Source organism: Mustela nivalis (genome assembly GCF_964662115.1).
Source record: "Mustela nivalis genome assembly, chromosome: 12".
NCBI lineage: Eukaryota > Metazoa > Chordata > Mammalia > Carnivora > Mustelidae > Mustela > Mustela nivalis.
Window position 1 is genome coordinate 18884620 of NC_139031.1, and position 20206 is coordinate 18904825.

General features: G+C 41.4%; 1 protein-coding gene and 1 pseudogene across 5 annotated transcripts in view; one reads left to right on the forward strand and one right to left on the reverse strand.

Moving 5' to 3' along the window:
* CHCHD3 (coiled-coil-helix-coiled-coil-helix domain containing 3) overlaps window positions 1-20206 on the forward strand; it is a 276050-nt gene that overhangs the window by 127342 nt on the left and 128502 nt on the right. The gene's annotated exons all lie outside the window — the stretch shown is intronic.
* On the reverse strand, window positions 1075-20196 carry LOC309845789 (large ribosomal subunit protein eL15-like; annotated as a pseudogene). The gene is made up of 5 exons: window positions 20121-20196; window positions 19066-19156; window positions 7244-7396; window positions 6079-6565; window positions 1075-1169 (listed from the first exon to the last, which is right to left on the reverse strand). The product of its transcript is annotated as a large ribosomal subunit protein eL15-like (transcript).

The window sequence follows — 20206 nt, forward strand, 5'->3', positions numbered from 1 at the left end:
TAAAAAAGATTTATTTATTTGACAGGGAAAGAGAGAGAGAGAAACAGTGAGAGAGGGAACACAAGCAAGGGGAGTGGGAGAGAGAGAAGCAGGCTTCCCGCTGAATAGGGACCCCCCCCCTGCCCCCCACCATGCAGGGCTCAATCCTAGGACCCTGGGATCATGACCTGAGCCAAAGGCAGACGCTTACCGACAGAGCTACCCAGGTGCCCCATAACTTCTTGATGTAGATTGTGGTTTTCATCAATTTAATTCAGAAAATCTTATGAGCACTTTTTGTAAGCTACTGTCAGTGTTGTGCATTTTATTGGATCTTAAGTATTTATCTAACTAGCTTAATTATTCTTTTTAGAAGTTCTTTTAAAACAAATTTTATTTTGGCAAGTTGAATTTGCTTCCGTGAGTATTACACAAACGATTGCTTACTCTTCTTGTGAACATCTTTGCAGCTTGCTCTTGCGTGTTTTCTTTTGGTTCCCCCCTTCTTTTGTTTCATTGACATCACTCTCATTCAATCACATGTACTATTTTAACTTACAGTGAAATACAGGAATTCATTTTGATGCTTGACAGCCCCATTGGGGTGTGTGAGTGTGTGTGTGTGTGTGTGTGTGTGTAAATATACACACTATACTTTTTTAAGGATTTATTTACAAGAGCGCTTGTGCATGCGTTACCATGCAAGCAGGGGGGTGGGCGGAAACGGGGGGGTGGAGAGTGAGAGAAAATGAGTCTTTAAGCAGACTCTCCCCTGAGTGTGGAGCCCGATGGGTTTGGGGGTTCAGTCCCAGGACCCTGAGATCACAATCTGAGGCAAAACCAAGAGTCAGATGCTCAACTGACTGAGCCACAATGAGGCACCCAAGATACCCTCATTACTAAAGAAATTTAATCTATTGTGTTATATTCCTTTGCCACAAAAAATAGGCTGGACTACTAGATCTTATTTGAGAAGTATTATTTAAGGTTATTTTTACATTTGTATGCATATTTAATTAATTCTTTTAGTTTTAGGCAACACCATCTTAAGAAGAACCTTTTTAAAAGTTGATTTAAAAAAAGAAACAACAAAAATCAAGAAGACTTCATGGTTCTAAATGGTGATTTAAAAGAATCATTCCCATTGATGTCAGGAGCAGCATAGGGTGTCTTGGAGGGACCGACCAGTACTGTTAGAGAAGAGAAAAAAATAGAAGGGAAATCACGGAAAGGAGAAAGTAAATTTGCAGCATATATGTGTGTGTGTGTATATATATACACACACACACAGACATAAACATATACGTATACATATATATATAGGCTTTATATACAGTTTATATACATATACAGTTTATATATATATATAAACTGACAAATTTTTATAAGCTAAGAGAATTTTATAAGCTAAGAGAATTAATTCAGTTATAGTAACTGCCTATAAAGCCAGTGAAGAAGTTCTTTGAGTACTGATAAGAAGTGAGAACAACAGAATGAGTTTAGGGTAAGGTTCCATTTTGGAAGACAATTATGTAACATATAGATGATTATATTAAAATAAAACTAAAACCAAATGTTTATTGTAGAAAAATTTGTACTGGTAATATTAAAAACAACAACAACAACAACAAAACATCCCTAATCCCACCGCTCGTGATGACTACTGTTAATATTTTATGATTCCTGTTTTTTACTGTTGTATATACAGACATCCATATACACACATACAGATTAAGGCTGATACTGTATTACTGTTTTAAAATCTTAGGGCACCTGGGTGGCTCAGTCAGTTAAGTGTCTGCCTTTGGCTCAGGTCGTGATCTCAGGGCCCTAGGATTGAGCCTTGTGTTGGGCTCCCTGCTCTGCAGAGAATCTGCTTCTCCTTCTCCCTCTGCCCTTCCCCACTCTTGTGCTCTCTCTGTCTCAAATAGATCAATAAAATCTTAAAGAGAAAGGAAAAGCTTTTAAAAAATAGAATAAGATATTCTGTAATACAGAAATACATTGCATACTTTTTTTTTTGCATTATTACTTTTTTGTGGTTATCTTTTCACGGATGTACAATTGGATATTTGACCAGTTCCTTACTTTTGGATGCCTGTATTGTTTGCATTTTTAAAAATTTTACCAACAAAGCTAGGGAGAATATACCCTTGAGCTAAATCTTTGCAGACATCCATGATTTGTTTTCTGTTTTTTGATAAATGTCTGAGGTAAATTTGTTGGGTGAAAGGGTATATTGAATGTTCTCTTTCTCTCTCTCTCACACACACACACACACACACACACACACACACACACACTGCTAATTTGAATTGCCCATTCATAACCTTTTTTCATTTTCCAGTATTTTTTTGAAATATTTATTTCAATTTTTAGATTGCCTAATCTGTCTGTCTTCTCTCTCTTTTTTAAATTTATTTTTTATTTATTTTCAGCATAACAGTATTTATTATTTTTGCACCACACCCAGTGCTCCATGCAATCCGTGCCCTCTATAATACCCACCAACTGGTACCCCGTCTTCTCTTTTTATAGTAAGTATATGATTAGAACGATGTGTCCATCTGCAAGATTTAGTTTTATTTCTACTTTCATGCTTTCAAGTTTTTACAATGAAATTTTAATTTACTCTTGTATTCATTTTGGAATATGGTATCACATGAAGTTTTTCTAGACAGTTTTGCTAGAATCAAGTTTTTAAATAAGTAATATGTCCATTCTCCTTAGAAATATCTTGGTTATTTCTAAGGTAGAATTTTATTTTTATTTCTATTTATTTATTTGAAAGAAAGAGAGAGAGAGAGAGCACAAACAGGGAGGAGAGGGAGAAGCAGGCCCCCGCTGAGCAGGGAGCCCAACGCAGGGCTCAATCCAGGACCCCAGGATCATGACCCTAGCTGAAGGCAGATGCCCAATTAAGGCCCTTTCTTTCTTTCTTTAAAAATTTTATTTATTCAGGGGGTGCCTGGGTGGCTCAGTGGGTTAAGCTGCTGCCTTCAGCTCAGGTTATGATCTCAGGGTCCTGGGATCGAGTCCCGCATCGGGCTCTCTGCTTGGCAGGGAGCCTGCTTCCCTCTCTCTCTCTGCCTGCCTCTCCATCTACTTGTGATTTCTCTCTGTCAAATAAATAAAAAAAAAAAAAAAAAATTTTTATTTATTCATTTGACACACACACACATACACACAAAGCACAAGCAGGGGGCGCAGCAGGCAAAGGGAGAGGGAGAAGTAGGCTCCCCTCCAAGGAGGGAGCCTGATGTGGGGCTCGAGCCCAGGACCCCGGGATCATGACCTGAGCTAAAGGCAGAGGCTTAACTGAGTGAGCCACCCAGGCGCCCCGCAGTTAAGGCTATTTCTGGTCTTAAATTCTGCTCAGTTGCTGTCTTTGCCAATTCTTGAACCAATACCACATTATTTATATTACTGTAGATTTACACCTTAAAAAAAAATTTATCAAGGCAGTTCCCTGGTCATGATCATTAATTTTTAAAATTTCTTTACTGATTCGATTCATCTGTTCGGTGAACATTTGTCTGTTTTCATTAAATATTTTCATAATAATCAAGACCCTTGGTTATTCTTTGTGCAGTGAAGTACCTTGATGCAGTATTTGGGACGTATACGTAAACAAATTTTTGTGCTCTTGATGTAACTTGAAATACCTGGCAGTTTGTCCTTTAAAGGATCTATTCACTCTTATTCCTTATCCTTTCTCTTTTCTTCTCTCATTGTTTGCCGGAGTCTCTTCTCTCTATTTGCCATGAAACCATTTATTACTCTTGCATGGCTGGGTGTTTTGTGGCCCTGAACAGCCAATCAGATGCCTGGTGGTGGACAGCACGTGTAATGTGGATTTTGCTATTAATAAATCACATCAGTTTGTTATTTATGGAGGTTCACCTGTGAACTTCATTTAGCTCCCTCTTCCTTTTCTCATTATGGACAAAGAGAAGTACTTGTTTGCTTTTTCAGAGGACGGTTGTGTGATATATTTTCTTTCTTCATGTTTTATGGATGCTGTCCTACAGCATACCAGTCTAGATCGCATCATATCATTTTCAGCTCTTCCGTGTACTTCATATAGATGTCTTCTTTTAATATTAAAAACACACAGGAGAAACTGTCTGAAAATTCTTCTGATGTATAAAGCCACAGGATTCAATGATGTGAAATTACAGTGGGTTCTTTAGTATCTTCAGAGAATTGCAATTATTAGCACCGAGAGTGATTTTCTTTCTTGTAGTTGTTAGAGAACAATTTAGAAAATTGATGCTTCTGTCAAAAGTCTGGATGAGTAGGATACAGGCTCAGTCTGGATGTGGCAACATTAAGAACCCCAGAACTTCTACTAACTGTGAAAAAGAGAGTCTATTTTATACTCCATTAAACTGTTATACATCATAAATAATTTATTTCAATCCATGTTCTCATCTATATCACGGATGAGAAACTAGTCACTGTAAAGATTTTTTTTTTTAAATAAATGGAGTAATGTTCTCCTCTTGTCCTGCCTTGTGGGACTTCCTGCGTTCCCCACCCCACGTGTCTCTTGACATCCTTAGAAAGAAGTTTGTACCTCCTGGATGGTCCCTGTCAACAAATACAGGCCTAGAATTGTTATGGGGATCCTCAGAGGACACTTATGGAAGTCGTAGCTCAGGGTGATTTACTCCCTAGCTCTCCTGCTCATTAAATGTATGATTTGCGCCACATTTGGAGTCTTTCTGTCTCCCCATCTTTCAAATGATCATGGGTTCTTCAAAGTTTTGTTCTGGAAATTCAGAGAGATGAGATGTGTGAAGGTGCTTTGTAAATCTGTCCTCCTCATCACCGTACCCCTATGACATTCTTGTAGGTGACTGCCCCTGTCCTTGTGTTTGGCCATGTTAATAAGGATTGGGCGTTCTGCATACAGATTCCACCATCGTCCATGGGAAGCCAAGCGCCAGTGCTCTCCCGCCTTGTCCCGCGCTTTTCCTAAACATCTCCTGACTCCCTGAATACCTTCCTGCCCTGGCTAACCGTGCATCTGTCCCAGCAGTTTGCTGGAAAAGCAGGGGAGATGATGGCATTAAGAAGAACAAGATTGAGTTGCTCATTTTTGTGGTCTCCAGCCACGTAGAGAACCCAGCAGCCCCAGGCAATGGGCCATTGGCTAGAGAAGGTGGAAGTTTGAGTTAGAGTTTGTTAAGGAGGATCAAAAGACAAAATAAGGAGGCTGTGGTTGAAGTGATGGAATCTTAAGTCACAAATCTGTGTAGGGGAGCAGAGTCTGCAGAAAGTGCTGTCGTCTGGGAGGGGCTGTTCCTGGGGAGTGGCTGATGGTCTCAGAGGGGATGTTTGGGAGAAGATAAGGAAAAGCATTGTTGAGAGCTGAAGTGTGGTTAGGCTGAGCAGTAGGGAGACTTAGTGGAGCATGGCTGAGGACGGCCTCCAGAGTGGTGTAGAGATGTGGCTTCCTAGGCAGTAACTGCAGCCAGAGAGCACCGCCATGCAGTTGTAAGAAATCTAGTGCCTTCTTTTAACTATGGTCTTCAAGGATGACTGTGTACCTGAGGACCATTGTTCAGTAGAGACATTGGCTACCCCTTCTTATGTTGGGTATAGTCACATATTTGTGGACAGAATTCAACGAATTGCTGCCCTACTATAATCTTTTTCATTCATTTGAACACACAGATGATAATGCCTTTAGCAGGAAGAATCATGTAAGAATGGATGAAAATAGGTGTGCCTAAAAATAAGGCACCTGTGATTGGGAAGCATCAGCTTTAAATTATTCTGAGAGAATGTTGGCCATTGAGAAATTGGGTTCTTTAGTTGTGTTGGAATTTGGATCTTAGATGTGGAGTCTCGGGTCTAAGAGTTCCCCCTGCTGTCTTCTAAAAATGGAAACTGACAGGGTAAATGCAGCAATACCTTTCTCTTTCCATTTCTGAGTGCTAATAAGAATAATAAAACCATGTGCTTTTCTTCCTTATGCCCCCAGTCCTAGACTTATTGATGCTTAGTCAATATATTTCTTTCTTTCTTTCTTTCTTTCTTTCTTTTTTTTAACCTAAACTGTTTATTAGGTAGGAAATATGCAAACATTACTGTAGTAGCAATAACGGTGGAGCTGAGGGTACTGCATCTTCTCCATGCCTGCAGCGAGGGCCACCAATACTGTGGCAGAACTTGTGAACCTTTCCAAGGCCACCACTCTTATGACCTGCATGTGTCAGTCTTCACTTCTCCCCGTGCAGGCAGACTGGTTCTGTGATCCACTGGGTGTCAGGATTTCCTCTAATAGCTTTGTGGATTGGATCCAGGAGGATGACCTCAAAGAACTTGTATGTGGAATCTCGGTCAACCCAATAAGAATTCAAGACTCTCGGAGCCCCACAGGGGCATCCAGCTCGCTCCTCTGTAGCCAACTGAGGCTTTGAGCAGACTTTGAGCTGGTTAAGCCCATGATGGACAGGCTTGCCATAGGTCGCACCCCTAGGAACTGGGCGCACCCCTAGGAACTGGGCGTTTGCGGCTGCCACACTGTACAGGAATCTGATAGATGAGATAACTTTGCTTGGCCTTATACTGGAGTCTGTGTGGTTTACCGGGCCAGGATAGGAGGGTTGGGTGGTGGAGCGCAGATAGCTGTCAGTGCTGCCCATGGTGCACCCCGAGAAGAAAACACATCATGTTGGACTGCTGCTTCTGCCACAGCTCCTGGATGTGCTTCCAAGTGCCCCCATTGGCTTAGCTGTGAGCCAAAGGCTGCCGCCAGATGGAGAGGCTTAGATGTATTTCTTAACACATTTAGTTATTTCCCCCACTATGGAAGATGCCACAGACTCCAAGCCTGGAGTGAATCATGGAGTCCGTAAATTAGAAGCCATCACCGTGATCCCCGGAGAAATGACTGCTAAAAGCCCGACGTTGGAAGAAGAGATGAAATATAAAAAGTAGCAACTGTGTTGAAGTACTTTGGCGATGACTGTCCCTAATGATGGCCTTAGTTCATCCATAAAACAAAACTCAGAAGCACTTCACCTCTTTCTGTCCCGATGCCTAGAGAGAGACAGGGAGATGAAAGACTCTGAGGAAAGATCTCCTTTACAGATGGCCAAGATTTAATCAGGGATTTAGACTGCATGAAGACAGAAGCCTCAGTTACGTAGACATGCACTTCCACCGAGCACTTGATTTCCCAGGGACGCCAGATAATTGAGTTATACCTGAAACCCTGAACCGTCTGCATAACACACAGGCACACACACACCCAGCTTCTGTGTGCCAGGAGGTGTTAAATGCTCTGAAAACTGTAATTAAATAGCTGACGTTGTGCCGCAGAGCCACCACGAGCATCGACTGGTGCGGTCCTTCAGCGTGCCGCGCTAACATTCGATCCCGGGAGCTGCGACGAATCCAGCCCCTGTTGGTAACACATTCGAACTAAGAGGTGTATATTCTTGTTCATGTACTTTTTCATTAGCACTAATAATGCTAATGGGAGTGACAGATGTGATATGTTTTTGCCTCTTATCACTCACACCTTTTAGGTAGCGAGCTCCTTGGAGGAGGTAATTTCCCATGTGATACATTTACAGAGCCATGTGTTTAATAGTTTTCCTCAAAAGAGAATATGTCCATAGGGACTGTTTATTAGTGGATGGACTCTGGGGAAAAGAAATTTGAATTAAATCAGTTTGAACCACTGAAGAAATTTTGATGACAATTAATATAAATGGGAATGCCACACACTCACTTGTTCTTCTGTGTTTTTCAGGATTTTTTTTTTAATTTCTTACAAGATTTCAAGGTTTTTTTCCTCCCCCCAGACTCGTGAATTTGATGCTTGAGTATATACCCTCTTCATTCCTCCTCCGCAAACCTTCCTATTTGTTCAAAGGGCTCTTTAGTGTTTAAGTGAGTGACCGACAGTTCTCAGTATTTGAAACCATGCAAAGCCGTCTTCTTCTTGTGAGTACTCATCTCATTAAGGGCTTGTATGCTTGGTTATTGTATTCCCTCCACCATTATAGCAAATACTTAGTTTCTTTTTTGAGAGACCCAAAATGGATCTGTCTGGGATGGCCTGCTGCTACTCAACACCCTGCAGCTCCCCACAACCCCAACTCTCACACACTCAATGTTCACTGCACCCATGCCTTGGGGGAACAGTGGCGGTCCAGTCCTCACAGCTCCGGCTCCTCTCTGGGCGCTTCTGCCTTCTTCTCCCCCAGGCTCAGAGCTCTCAACTTTCTTCCTGGAGAACTCCTTTCCTAGTCCTTTAGTGATGGCGGGGGGAACTCATGGGGATACATGTGTGAGAAGATGGTGGAGGAGCCCTGCTGCTCTGGACGGTGGCATGTGGGGACAGCTTTCTGGCATTCTTATTTCCATGCAACATGCATGTTTCCTTAGAGACGATAGTATAGAATGACGGTTAGGTTACCTAGGATCACAAAGTTATGTTAACGTGGTTCAGAAATGTTATAGACTAAATAAGGACTTGTCTAGGATGGTTTGGGACTGAATGCATTGATCTCCGCAAACCAAATTCCAAATGACCTTTAGGAACAGCCCATTTCCAAATCATGTATAATCTCTAGTCTATATTTCTGTCTCTTCTTGATGGGTTACTCAGATTGTTTACTCAGGCTCTGGAAATAGATGTACCAAGCCTGCAGTGTAGCATGGAGGAAAGAGTGTGAATCCCTGCCATTATTAGCTTTATGTCCTTGCGCAAGTCATGTAATGTCCATGAGCCTCAGTATTTCCATCTGTTAAATGGAGATGATTAATAGCCACGATACTTCACAGAATGATTGGGAATATCATCAGAGATAATGTACATTAAAGTGCCTTATAAGTTGTTAGGCAGGGATGTAAACCAAAGATTATTTAACAGTTGGATGGAGAAGAGCTGTGTTGGCAGGTCTCTCAGATACCATACATTTTCTTAAATTGTTGAAGGTATTTGCTAGGATTTTTTCCCCTTACCATTTTATAACACCACTGATGTATTGTTTTTAAGTAATACAGATTTTTAATGAATTAATATTCTTAATGGCTGTATGCTTTATACGTAAAACACTTTACAGTAGTAAGGTGCTTCGAAAAGGCAATGTCCTTTGAGTGATTAAAAACACGCTAGTCTCTATGTAACAGAAATGCTCGCCACTAGATTAAATCTTAATCATTAACAATGTTTCACTAATTACAAAGTTGCTTTATATATTGGATAAATTGCTGTTTGTAAACATTGGATTATATTAACTAACAGAGCTGACTGCCAGCCATAGAATAAAGCACAAGGTTTGCTAAAAGCTTTCATCAGTGGTTCAAAGTAGGTAGGCACTGCTGCCTAATATTTCACTTAGCATGGAAAGGCAGGTAATGACATTATGAATACATTTATAATGCAGGCCAATTTCTTCTAAAATGCATGTAAGTATTATTACTTTACCGGGAGTCTGTGAAATATGATTTATTTAATGCATTTCAGCCCCCATAATATTAAGACATAATTGAGATGCGGAGTAAAAAAAAAATTGCATGCAGTCAGTATGGTACATGAATCATAGACTAAATTGCTTGTAATTTTAAAGGCACTTAGAAAAATTGTGAAATTTATATAATGCATTCTTATGTTTGGAAAAGGTTATAAGAACAATAGTCTGGTTATTTTAGTATTTCAGTCCTAAAAATAGGACTTCTGAAGTATTCCTAAACCTAAGATAGCCATATGTGTGAGGAAATCCAAAACTTCTTATGTCCAGTTCTCATTAAATAATTTCTGTGAGTTTTTCTTTTAAACCTCTCATGTTTAGTGAAGTCGTTGAGCAGTATATAATTTCTATAAAGGCCATAATCTAGTTTTTATAAACTATGCAACTGGATGAATGACAACATAAACGTTGCCAGCGTGTTTAGAAGGGAATCAGTTAAATGGTACTTGGAATTTTGATGATTATTGCTTTGAAAAGACTGAAAATCACAGGTCTTGGCTTTATAGTTTAATTACTTGCTTAACAATTGCTAGTGATTCACTAAATCACAAGGCTTCCAAACAAATAACATCAGTAACTGCTGCCATGCCTGAGCAACTCCAATTTTCTTGACAATGGCTACCAAACTGTGTTTAGCCTAATATAAACTGTTAGTTTAACAGCAAGCAATAGGAGTTTCGAGTGTACCATTGATGAGACGCCAGCAAATTGAGCGCTTTACCAGTGGTGACACTTATGTCAAGAATAACTTCAGCGTATTTCATCAAGACCAGTTGGAAAAGCAAATATAGTAATTATCCCCATCCCTTTTTGATATTGGATTTAATAATAACAAGCACCGTCCAGCCCTCCAGGGCTTCTAATTAATAATTGGTTCTTGAGAACACAGCATGTGGCTCCTCACAGTTGGAAGAAGGCTGGCACTCAGGGCGAGCTTAAGGTCCTTCGTACTTTTGTAGGCCGGGGTCAGAGCTACTGGTGATGGTTTAAAGGGAGAGCAAGATGCAGGTGTCCTGGTGGGAGAAGTTACGTGGGCTTTTATCGACCTGTGCTCTCTTTCTTCACTGTGTCTTCACTTCGTGGCATTTCTGTGAGTTCATGCCTCTTCCATCTTGCCCTTTGGCAATGGCGAGCTCTTTATTCCAAGTACCTTCTTGCAGAATTAGATGATTTCCTCAGTTTTTACGTAGGTAGCCATCCCCGTCTTGCTCGCATGAGTCACCTGAACCCCTGTTCTTTAATATTTTACCACTGAAATAATGTAAAAGGACATTGCGGACTTGCATTTAAGTAGTGATAATAAAGCGTAATATTTTATCAAGCACTTGCTTTTGCCAGGCTCTGTGCCCAGAATTCCACATGTATCTAATTTGATTGTTATAGCATGAGGTGGTAGTATTACTGTTCCTGTGATTGGAATAACTGAGGCTTAGAGAAGTTAAGTAATTCACCTTTCACCACTAGGCAATCACTGTGGCTTCAGACCCATGCTTTGAGCTACTACGTACGCCATTGAGTCTCTAGTATAAATGTGCCTTCTAAGTTTGTGAACATTACTTATTTAGTTGTGACCCTGTATGAAATATGGCCCTCCTTGGTGTAGAAGGGTACTTAAAATTTTTTAAAGTCGTGACCTCCAATAATACATTTTGAGTTATGATGCAATGCGCATGGATATATTAATAAACACAAGAAATTCTACTTTCTGCCCTCATATTTTCTGTTTTATTCTGTTTTCATTTTTAAAGACAGTGGGTCGTAATCCACTAAAACATTTTCACAGTCCTCTAATAGGTAGCAACCTACAATTGGAAAATCATTGAGAATCAGTGCTGGCCTTCTGAGGTCCAGGCTCGTCAGTGAAATCTGAGTCTCACTGGTTTTAGGTCTCACTTGCTTATATGCTGCCTCAGGTACTTGCACTTCTAATTTTGTTAGTTTTCTAATTTTGTGGGACCTTAAGTAGTTTTGGTAGTAGGCGTTTGTGAGTGATTGAATTCTGAGGATGGATTAATATCTTTCCTGAGGCTCAAGAGTTTCTCCTTTGCCATTTCATCATGGTCCTTTGGGGGCGTCGTGTGGATTTGAGATTGAGGGTTATACTCAGGCAGAACAGCAGCGAGTCTGCTTGAGAGTCTCTCCCCCTCTCCCTCTACCCTGGCCCTGCTTATCCTCTCTCTCTCTCTCTCTCAAATAAATCTTAAAAAAGTAGAATTGAGAAGATGCAGGGTAGTCTCTTGTCTTTGTTATGTTGCACCCTTTACCTAAGTATTGGCCAGAAGGCAAGACTGAGGTTGTTGCCCCACTTCTCTTTGCCTAGAATGAACTGGTAGCACAGACTGGGGTAACCAAACACCAGCGTGACATGCGGTGCCCACGTCCTCTCATGCCGTCCCTCCTTGAGCCAGCAAATTTCGGTACCTGTGCCATGCTGGAAGCCTCTAGGGTTACAGTGGGAAGCTTGACACACATGCTGTTGCTTTGAGTAGCCGTTCTAGTGAGAAGGCAGTTGGAAAATAAGCAGATATACATTTATCTGCTTATTTAACAAAGGCAGGAAATATTTGAGGGGCAGCACTCTGGGGTAAGATGACTGTAGTAATTCTCCACTCATCTGGGCCCCATTCTCAGGGTGGTTAGTTTTGCCAGTACCTGCAGATGTTCCAAAGTAACCCAGAATGGGTCCGCCAAAGGCCACCACCAGATTTCCACTTGGGAGAGGCCTGTAACTCAGGGGGAGACTGTTCTGAAGAACAGGGCCATGCAGGCCATGGAACAGCAGCATTGCTGTCACTTGGAAGCTTGTTGAAAGTGCAGACTCCCTGACCCAGCCCAGATCTCCTGAGACAGAATCTACATTTTAACAGGATCCCCAGGTGAATATGCACATTAAAATTGGAGAAGCCCTGCTAGAGTAGTGCTTCTCTGCTTGGCTACTCTAGAGAAATAGGGTTGGGTAGGATAAGTCACTCCCAGCATAATGACATTTTGTCCAACCTTGAAGCATCTACTAGGGTGGAAATTGTCAGATGCTGCCACTTAACTCACTTCTGCTACTCCCAGCAAGACCGAGCAGGGTACCGTCTCCTCCCTTTTGATACCTCCCTCCCCCAACCAGAATGGACCACCAGAAGTTCGTCCTCCCCCAGCATTCGTTAAGAAATCCCCCTGGTGGGATTCAGTTCTACATGGGTATCCCCAGCGGCCGACCTCATTCGTCTCCTTGCACCTACTTTTGGAGTAGGAGCCCTTTTACCTGTGGCTCCCTTGCTCCCAGACTCCGCTAGCCATGTCCGTGCCCGTGTGTGTAATAAACCTTTGAAATACTTGGGATCCTTGTCTTAGCTGTGCAGTATTTTGGTGTTTTGACCTCTGGTATCTTTTTGGAGGGAAGGACCAGCAGACCCAGATATAGACCAAGTCCGACTGGGGCTTAAAAAAAAAAAAAAAAAAAGAACATTTCTGCAGGGTAGGACCTAGGATGCAACATGTTTCAAAGCTTCCAGATGATTCCAACTGGCAGCCAAAGTCGACAACCTCCTCTCTAGAAAGATATCTTTTATGTTTTTAGGGCCCTAGAACAATTTAGAAGCTACTTATGATAAATTCTGACTGATGCTTTCCATGTCCATCATTGAAATACACCCTCCTCTGCAGATGAATATGTAGAACGCAGGCTGAGTGTACACCATTAGAATCACTTGGTCTTGTTCTCACAAAACTCATGGCAGCAGAACAGAGAGCCACCAGAGTTGAATTTGAGTCACCACAATGAGGCTGACATCAGATCCTGTGGAAAATAGGTTGTTACAACTGTGACTCAGTTGATAAATGAATAATAGCACTTTAGCATTTGAAAAATGCTTTTTAAAAATGCTTTTTAAAGTTCTTTTCATGTGTAGGAAATTTTTGTCTATCATTTTCATCTGACTCAGGCCAGAATGTGCTCCACATTTGTGGAAGTGATCCAGACCTAGGTTTCTGTGTGATTCTGAAATTGACAGCTGTAGTCCCAAACTTCCACACTCTGGAAGGTTTTCGTGTCAGCCTTGCTTTTTTTGCCTTTTGCTTTTTCAGATGACACAGAGCAGAAAGGATCAGTTGGGAGTCCCTCAAAGCCAGACGATTAAATGGGATTAAGAGAAGGTATTCTGAGGCAGGAAACGGTGACTAGATGAAAGGACTCAGGGGGGAAGATTTTAAGGTCCTTAGATTTGATGACGTTTTGGTAAGCCAGGGCTATAAGCTGTGGCTTAGAAGAGACACTCAGGTGGAAAAATTGAAAGGAGGTCCTTAAAATTTTGTAGGATGTAAAAAAGAGAAATTTTAGCAGAAAAGGTTCGTGTGCCAGTAATGAGCCTGATCTGAAATACTGTCCTTCCAGCACTTTGATACGTGTCTATCAGTGGGCTGGCTTTGACGTTCAGACCCTGCATGAGCTGGCTTAACTTGTGAATCCTGACTAAAAGGAAACAGTTGGAGATGGCAGGTTCAGTGCTCACGTACCACAGCGATGGGCTCCCGAGTTGGGCTGGCCAATGAGCAGTTCCTTCCAGGACAGAGACCAAGGGAAGCGCCTTGCTTTTGCTTTGTCTTAGTGCCTGCATGTCTCTGACAAGTGAACAATAAAATGTACTGTTTGATTTTAGACTGTCTTGCTTCTTTTCCTCTGTCCCTCCTGCAATCTTTCTTTTTCATGTCGCATTCATTGCATGAGGTGCTTTTCACCTCTCCTTCCTGACCCTGGGTTCCAGTCAGTGTTCATTGGTAGCTCTCACCCAGGATGTGCTCTAATTGGCAAAACTGTAACCTGGTAGCAGCAGTTCGCTATTTCAGTTTCCTAATTGGTGTCAGGGTCTGCTGGTGAAGCCCAGCTATGTTGGACTGATGGATAGATCGGCCGCTGTGACCGCCACGCTTCAGTCTGACCAACACGTTTATTGCTTTTTGAAACCAAAAATTAAAATGTTAAATATATCCTACAGTGTTCCTAGTGGGTCTGAAGTGAAATCAGCTATTCATCATTAAGGAATACTTTCAATGTTACCTGAAGGTCCCTTGGGTTTGCAACTCAAAATTTTGTTCTATTTCTAACTCACAGCTGGCTGTTTTCTTGCTTTCATAATGCACTGTAAAGCTGCCTTATATTTCACACCGCCTGCTGCACAGTGGGTTTCTTCTTTTCAGAAGTAACGCAGACATGGTGTTAAACGTGTGCGTGTTGGGGGTTGGGCTGGCATTTAGAGACCCCTCACAGAACTTGAAATTTACAAGCTCATTTACATTGGTCAGTGAGAAGGTAAGTTGTTAACTGAATCCTAAGAAAAAATGATACAGATTCTTTTTCAAAAGCTCTTTCATGTAATTGACATTTATGTCAAAAGTATAACTGAGGAGTTAGGCATATGAGTGTAGTATAATGACTGTTTACCCAAATTAATGCCTGAAGTTACAGAAGGCTACAAACTGCTGCATTTTAAAATCGAGTTCTAATACTTTGATTAGCATATTACACTCCAGTATAATAAACCAATGTAATAATCTTAAAGAGATCAAGTGTTACCAGTGAGCAAACCTCTGATGTTTTTGTCTCTTCGAGTTTCTGTAGCCAGCACTTAATCATTTATAGCAGCATTTCTTTTGTAGAAAGAGTCCATCTTTATCAACACACAGTGTGTTTTAAAACATTCTAGTAATACTGTCTTGTATTTGTTTGCTTTATACTGATTTTCCGTAGAACTTTCCTGGCTGTTCTTCCTCTTGTGCCTTTGAATATCCTCAAATTAAGGAGTTACTATTTTACATTTTATTGGGGGGGCGCTGAAAAACAAAAGTTAAGTGACTTGATGGAAATCACTACTTCCACATAAGTGACCAATTTGTGGCTTGAACCAGCTCTTGTGACTCCATGTCTAGTGTTTTCCCACATTAATATATTGCTCTCTATGTGCTGAATGTATCATTAGTGCTCTGGGCATTACAAAGATGACTCACACTCTCTTGGCCTAAAATTCTAGTTCAGAAGATCAACATAGGCACAGGTAGAAACACAGAGTACTAAAGGGCCGAGGTAGAATTCAGGCTCTAGAGATAAGGTTGGGCTATAGGGATGAATGAGGAGAGAGCCTGCCAAAATTTCTTAGAAGAGTGAGTATCTGAGCTGGAACTTTAAAAAGGAGGGGTTAGGGGTTTGAAAGGTTTTTGGCATCCAAACTGAGAGGACAGCTGGAACAAAAAGATCCAGAGATGGGAGAACCCATAGATAGCAGAACCTGCTTCTGGATGTTGAGTACACGAATGTCATTGGAACTTACGGGCTGGGTAAGGCGGCCTGTTAATGGCCGACAGGTTAGAAGGCACAGAGTACCCAAATGGCCAGTCTTGTGGCCATGTCGAGGCAGATTAAAGGAGAGATTAAAAAGGATGAAATCTTTTAGGATAGGAATGTGGGCTAGTCTTTCCAGCAAGGCAAAGCTATTTCTATTAGGAGACTGTACATTGGCATTCAAGGGGGGAGATTATATATGGTAGGCATTGCTGAGTTTAGAAGTGGAAGGTCCAAAAGGAGAAGTGAGCTACACCATACCATAAAGATTACTCTGATTTCAAAGACTGACAGGAATCACTAAGTCAGTTTAAGGTTTCTGTCATTTTGGTGTATTACTGAAGCAGCAAATAGGCAATCCTAAGGCCATCTGATGAGGTAAGGATCCATGTGACTGGATGGAGAGGCTTTCTCTTACTTTCTTATTTCCTTAGGGCAGACCTTAAGTACTGTGGTCCTTAGAGCAGTCATGGAGGAAATACTCTCTCATGTTCGTGGTATTCAAAACTATAGGTTCTCTGACTTTGTATATGAAGCTGAGGAAGGCACTCTCCCAACCCTTAAACATCTACCTGTCACTATAAGAAGAAAGACTTCCTGTGCCTATTCCTGTGTCATGTTTCTTACTGTCTAATTGGATGGTGATGGCTTGAGATTTGGTTAATGACCAGTTATGTTTCAGGTTGCTGTGTTTGAAGTACCTCCAAGACATCCATGTGGATATATTCATTAAATAAATTAGAGGCAGTTTTGGAACTGGGGAGGGTGGCCAGGGATGGAGAGAGGTCTGAGAATCTTTCTCACAGCGGTGGAGATCGGGAGTGGGGAGATCTCCAAAGAAGAGAATGTGGACAGAAGACAAAAGAGGGCAAAGGTAGCATTTTGGCAGATACCCGCCTTTAATCCGGTGGAGGAAGAGTTGTGGAGGAGATGACATAGGAGCCATCTGCAAGGAGAGAAGGAGGAGTATTGGCTGTGAGCAGAAGAGAGAGCTTCAAGAAATGGTTCCCAGAGAGGGCCAGCAGGATGAGCGCTGATGGGAGGCCGTTGACTTAGGCAATTATCGATCAGTGATTAGCTTACCTAATAATGTGCATACCTCAAGCAGTGGAATCAGAGCCAGCTTTCAGGTAGTTAAAGAAGGGAAAAAAGGAAAAAGCTGAGGAAGTTACTTTTCTGTCAGGACTTTAACCTGTGAAAGAACTGTGGTGACGAATACATACCTTGAAGAAGCAGCAGTGTTTTGGGAGTTTTCCCTTATTTTTTTTTTCTTTCATCAACCCCCCTTCTTTTAAATAATTTTTCTTCATTGTTTTTAGCTCATTTTTTAATTCAAGTATAGTTAACACACAGTGTTGTATTAGTTTCAGGTGTACAGTATGTGATTCGACAATTCTGTGCGTTGCTCGGCGCTCATCAGGATGCGTGTACTCTCTATCCCCTTTCTCTGTTTCTCTCATCTCCAGCCCCCCCAGCTGCCCTCTGACAACCACCAGCTTGCTCTCTATAGTTACAGAGTTTGTTTTAGGTTTGTCTCTTTTTTTTTTCTTTGTTCATTTGTTTTATGAACAAATAAATTCACACGCGAGTGAAATCATATGACATTTGTCTTTCTCTGACTGACTCATTTCACTTAGTATTTATACCCTCTAAATCCATCCATATTGCTGCAAATGGCAAGATTTCATTTTTTTTTTTAAGATTTTATTTATTTATTTGACAGACAGAGATCACAAGTAGGCAGAGAGGCAGGCAGAGAGAGAGGAGGAAGCAGGCTCCCTGCTGAGCAGGGAACCCAATGCGGGGCTCGATCCCACGACCCTGAGATCATGACCTGAGCCGAAGGCAGAGGCTTTAACCCACTGAGCCACCCAAGCTCCTCAAGATTTCATTCTTTTTTATGGCTGAGTAATAGTCCATTTGTGTGTGTGTGTGTCTGTGTCTGTGTACCACATCTTCTCTATCCATTCGTCAATGGAAGGACACTTACATTGCATATCATGGCTATTGTACACAATGCTGCAATAAAATAGAGGAGCATATATCTTTTTGAATTAATATTTTTGTTTTCTTTGGGTAAATACCAAGTAGCGGAATTACTGGGTCATATGGTAGTTCTATCTTTAATTTTTTGAGGAGTCTCCGCATTGTTTTCCATACTAGCTGTATCAATTTGCATGGAGAGGTTTCCTTTAAAGAGAGATTAATGTGTTTGAGAGCTTAGAGCAGGAATCCAGTGGCAAGAGAAAGATAAAAAATGCAAAAAGGTGGTAGTAAGTTGATAGAACACAATCTTAAGGGAGTTTTGGTGGCGGGGGGAATATATCCAAGTTTAGAGATGAGGGTCTTTGAAAGGGGAAGAGAAATCCTCTTCAGAAGATCATGTGAGGAAATTTAAATTGGAGGGAGAGAAGTTTGCAACCTAATGGGCTCCATTATCTCAGTTACAGGATTCACCGAGATTCTGTATTCTACTGTGTGAATGCCAGGTCAGTTTTTTCTTCAGGGCAGGTCTGAGGCAACCTCAGGTGAACAGGGTCAGGTGAGACACGATGGAATGGCCAGTCCGGTGCATCTTTGTTGCTAATCAGATGTTGATACCTCTTACCTGACTGACTTGTCCCTTCATGGTCCCAACTTGAACTTTCACCCAGGTCTCCTGGACTTCTTTTAGTTTTTACCCTTTATCCTTGATTTCATTCTCTTGACGTTCCAGGCCTTCTTCTTGCCTGGGTCCATCCATCCTCCTCCCGTAACAGGATACCCTCCTCATCAGGCCTCCAGCGAAAGACCTTAGCCTAGTCTTTCTGAGGGAATCTTCTGTAGGTTCTGTGCTTCCAAGAGAGAAAGAGGCTGCAGTTGCTTCACCTGTATCAATCAATAGACTTACTATCTGAACACTTAAATACGTTCCGAAGATCCTTTGCGATATGGATATCTTTGATTTTAGGGGTAGTGTAAGAAACTTCTTGGGAAAGTTGGGACCTTTTAAAAAAGTTAGAATGAGGGGCGCCTGGGTGGCTCAGTGGGTTAAAGCCTCTGCCTTCGGCTCAGGCCGTGATCCCAGGGTCTTGGGATCGAGCCCCACATTGGGCTCTCTGCTCTGCAGGGAGCCTGTTTCCTCCTCTCTCTCTCTGCCTGCCTCTCTGCCTACTTGTGATCTCTATCTGTCAAATAAATAAATAAAATCTTTAAAAAAAAAGTTAGAATGAAGTTAAACAGATTTGAGTTCTGTCAGACTAGTTTTTGCTTACTGAAACCTACCTTTGAGTCGTCTTTAGGGTTGAGTTCTTCTGGGGCTTCTGAAATCCATTCTGACTGGCATTGGAAATGGACATCTCATTCAGAGAAGATCCTATTATTAAAGATTGTCAGTTTTAAACAGCTTAATGCATACATAAATGATAGAGCTATTTGAACAGTGTCTTTTATATTTTGAAAAATAACACTTGTTTTAGAAATTCAAGCCATTTTAAACCAGTTGTTTCCATGCACTTTGGCAGCAGCTGTCGATACTATTATAAATGCTTGGTTAAGGGTCAGTGTTGTAATCTTGGAGGAGCTAAAGTTTAATACATATTTGATCAAATTACCAGCTTTTTCTACATTTACAGATGTGTAGATTTTCTTTATACCTACTTGAGTAGGAACAGTAAAAACAGGGTTAGCTGTGAGGCGTTAGAAATGAGTGGAGGGGTGCCTGGCTGGCTCATCTAGTTAATTTCTCATTTGGTTAAGCATCTGACTCTTGATTTTGGCTCAGGTCATGAGATTAGGGTTGTGAGATTCAGCCCCGTGTTGGGCTCTGCATAGGGTAAGGAACCTGCTTGGGATTCTCTCTCACTCCCTCTGTTGTCTCTGTCCCCCAAACCCACCCCCACAAAAAAAAAAACAAGTTTCCAGAGACTTGGTGTGCATATTCAGAGTAAAGGAGATTTTCCATTTCACTTCATTGTGGTTAATAAAGACAGCTGGGCAAGGGGTCAGAAGCATCAGCAATCACTTATGATTTTCCATGAAACTACTGTTATACTACATTTTGGGGGACCAGACTGACATCCATCATTGTCATGGTTATAGGGAGCTCTTCACTGTATGTTCTAATCTGGGGGCGTGGGCTTATGTAATCTGTGTGAAGATAGGTATTAATAAACTGCACTGCCTAAAGTTCTGTCATCTGTTAGATTCTAATCATTAGCTCCATATCCCATAATATATAGAATTGTTCATAAAAAGTCATCAGAGATTATCTGATAAGGAGGGTGGGCACTGATACGTCATTAAAAGAAAAGCACCTCTGTGTCGAAGGTGTACCTTACGGGATGCGCTCGTGTCCATCATCTCCTTTGCTCCTCTGGTTCCCGTGAGTACTTCTTTCCAGCCTCTGTACTCCATTTAGTCTCAT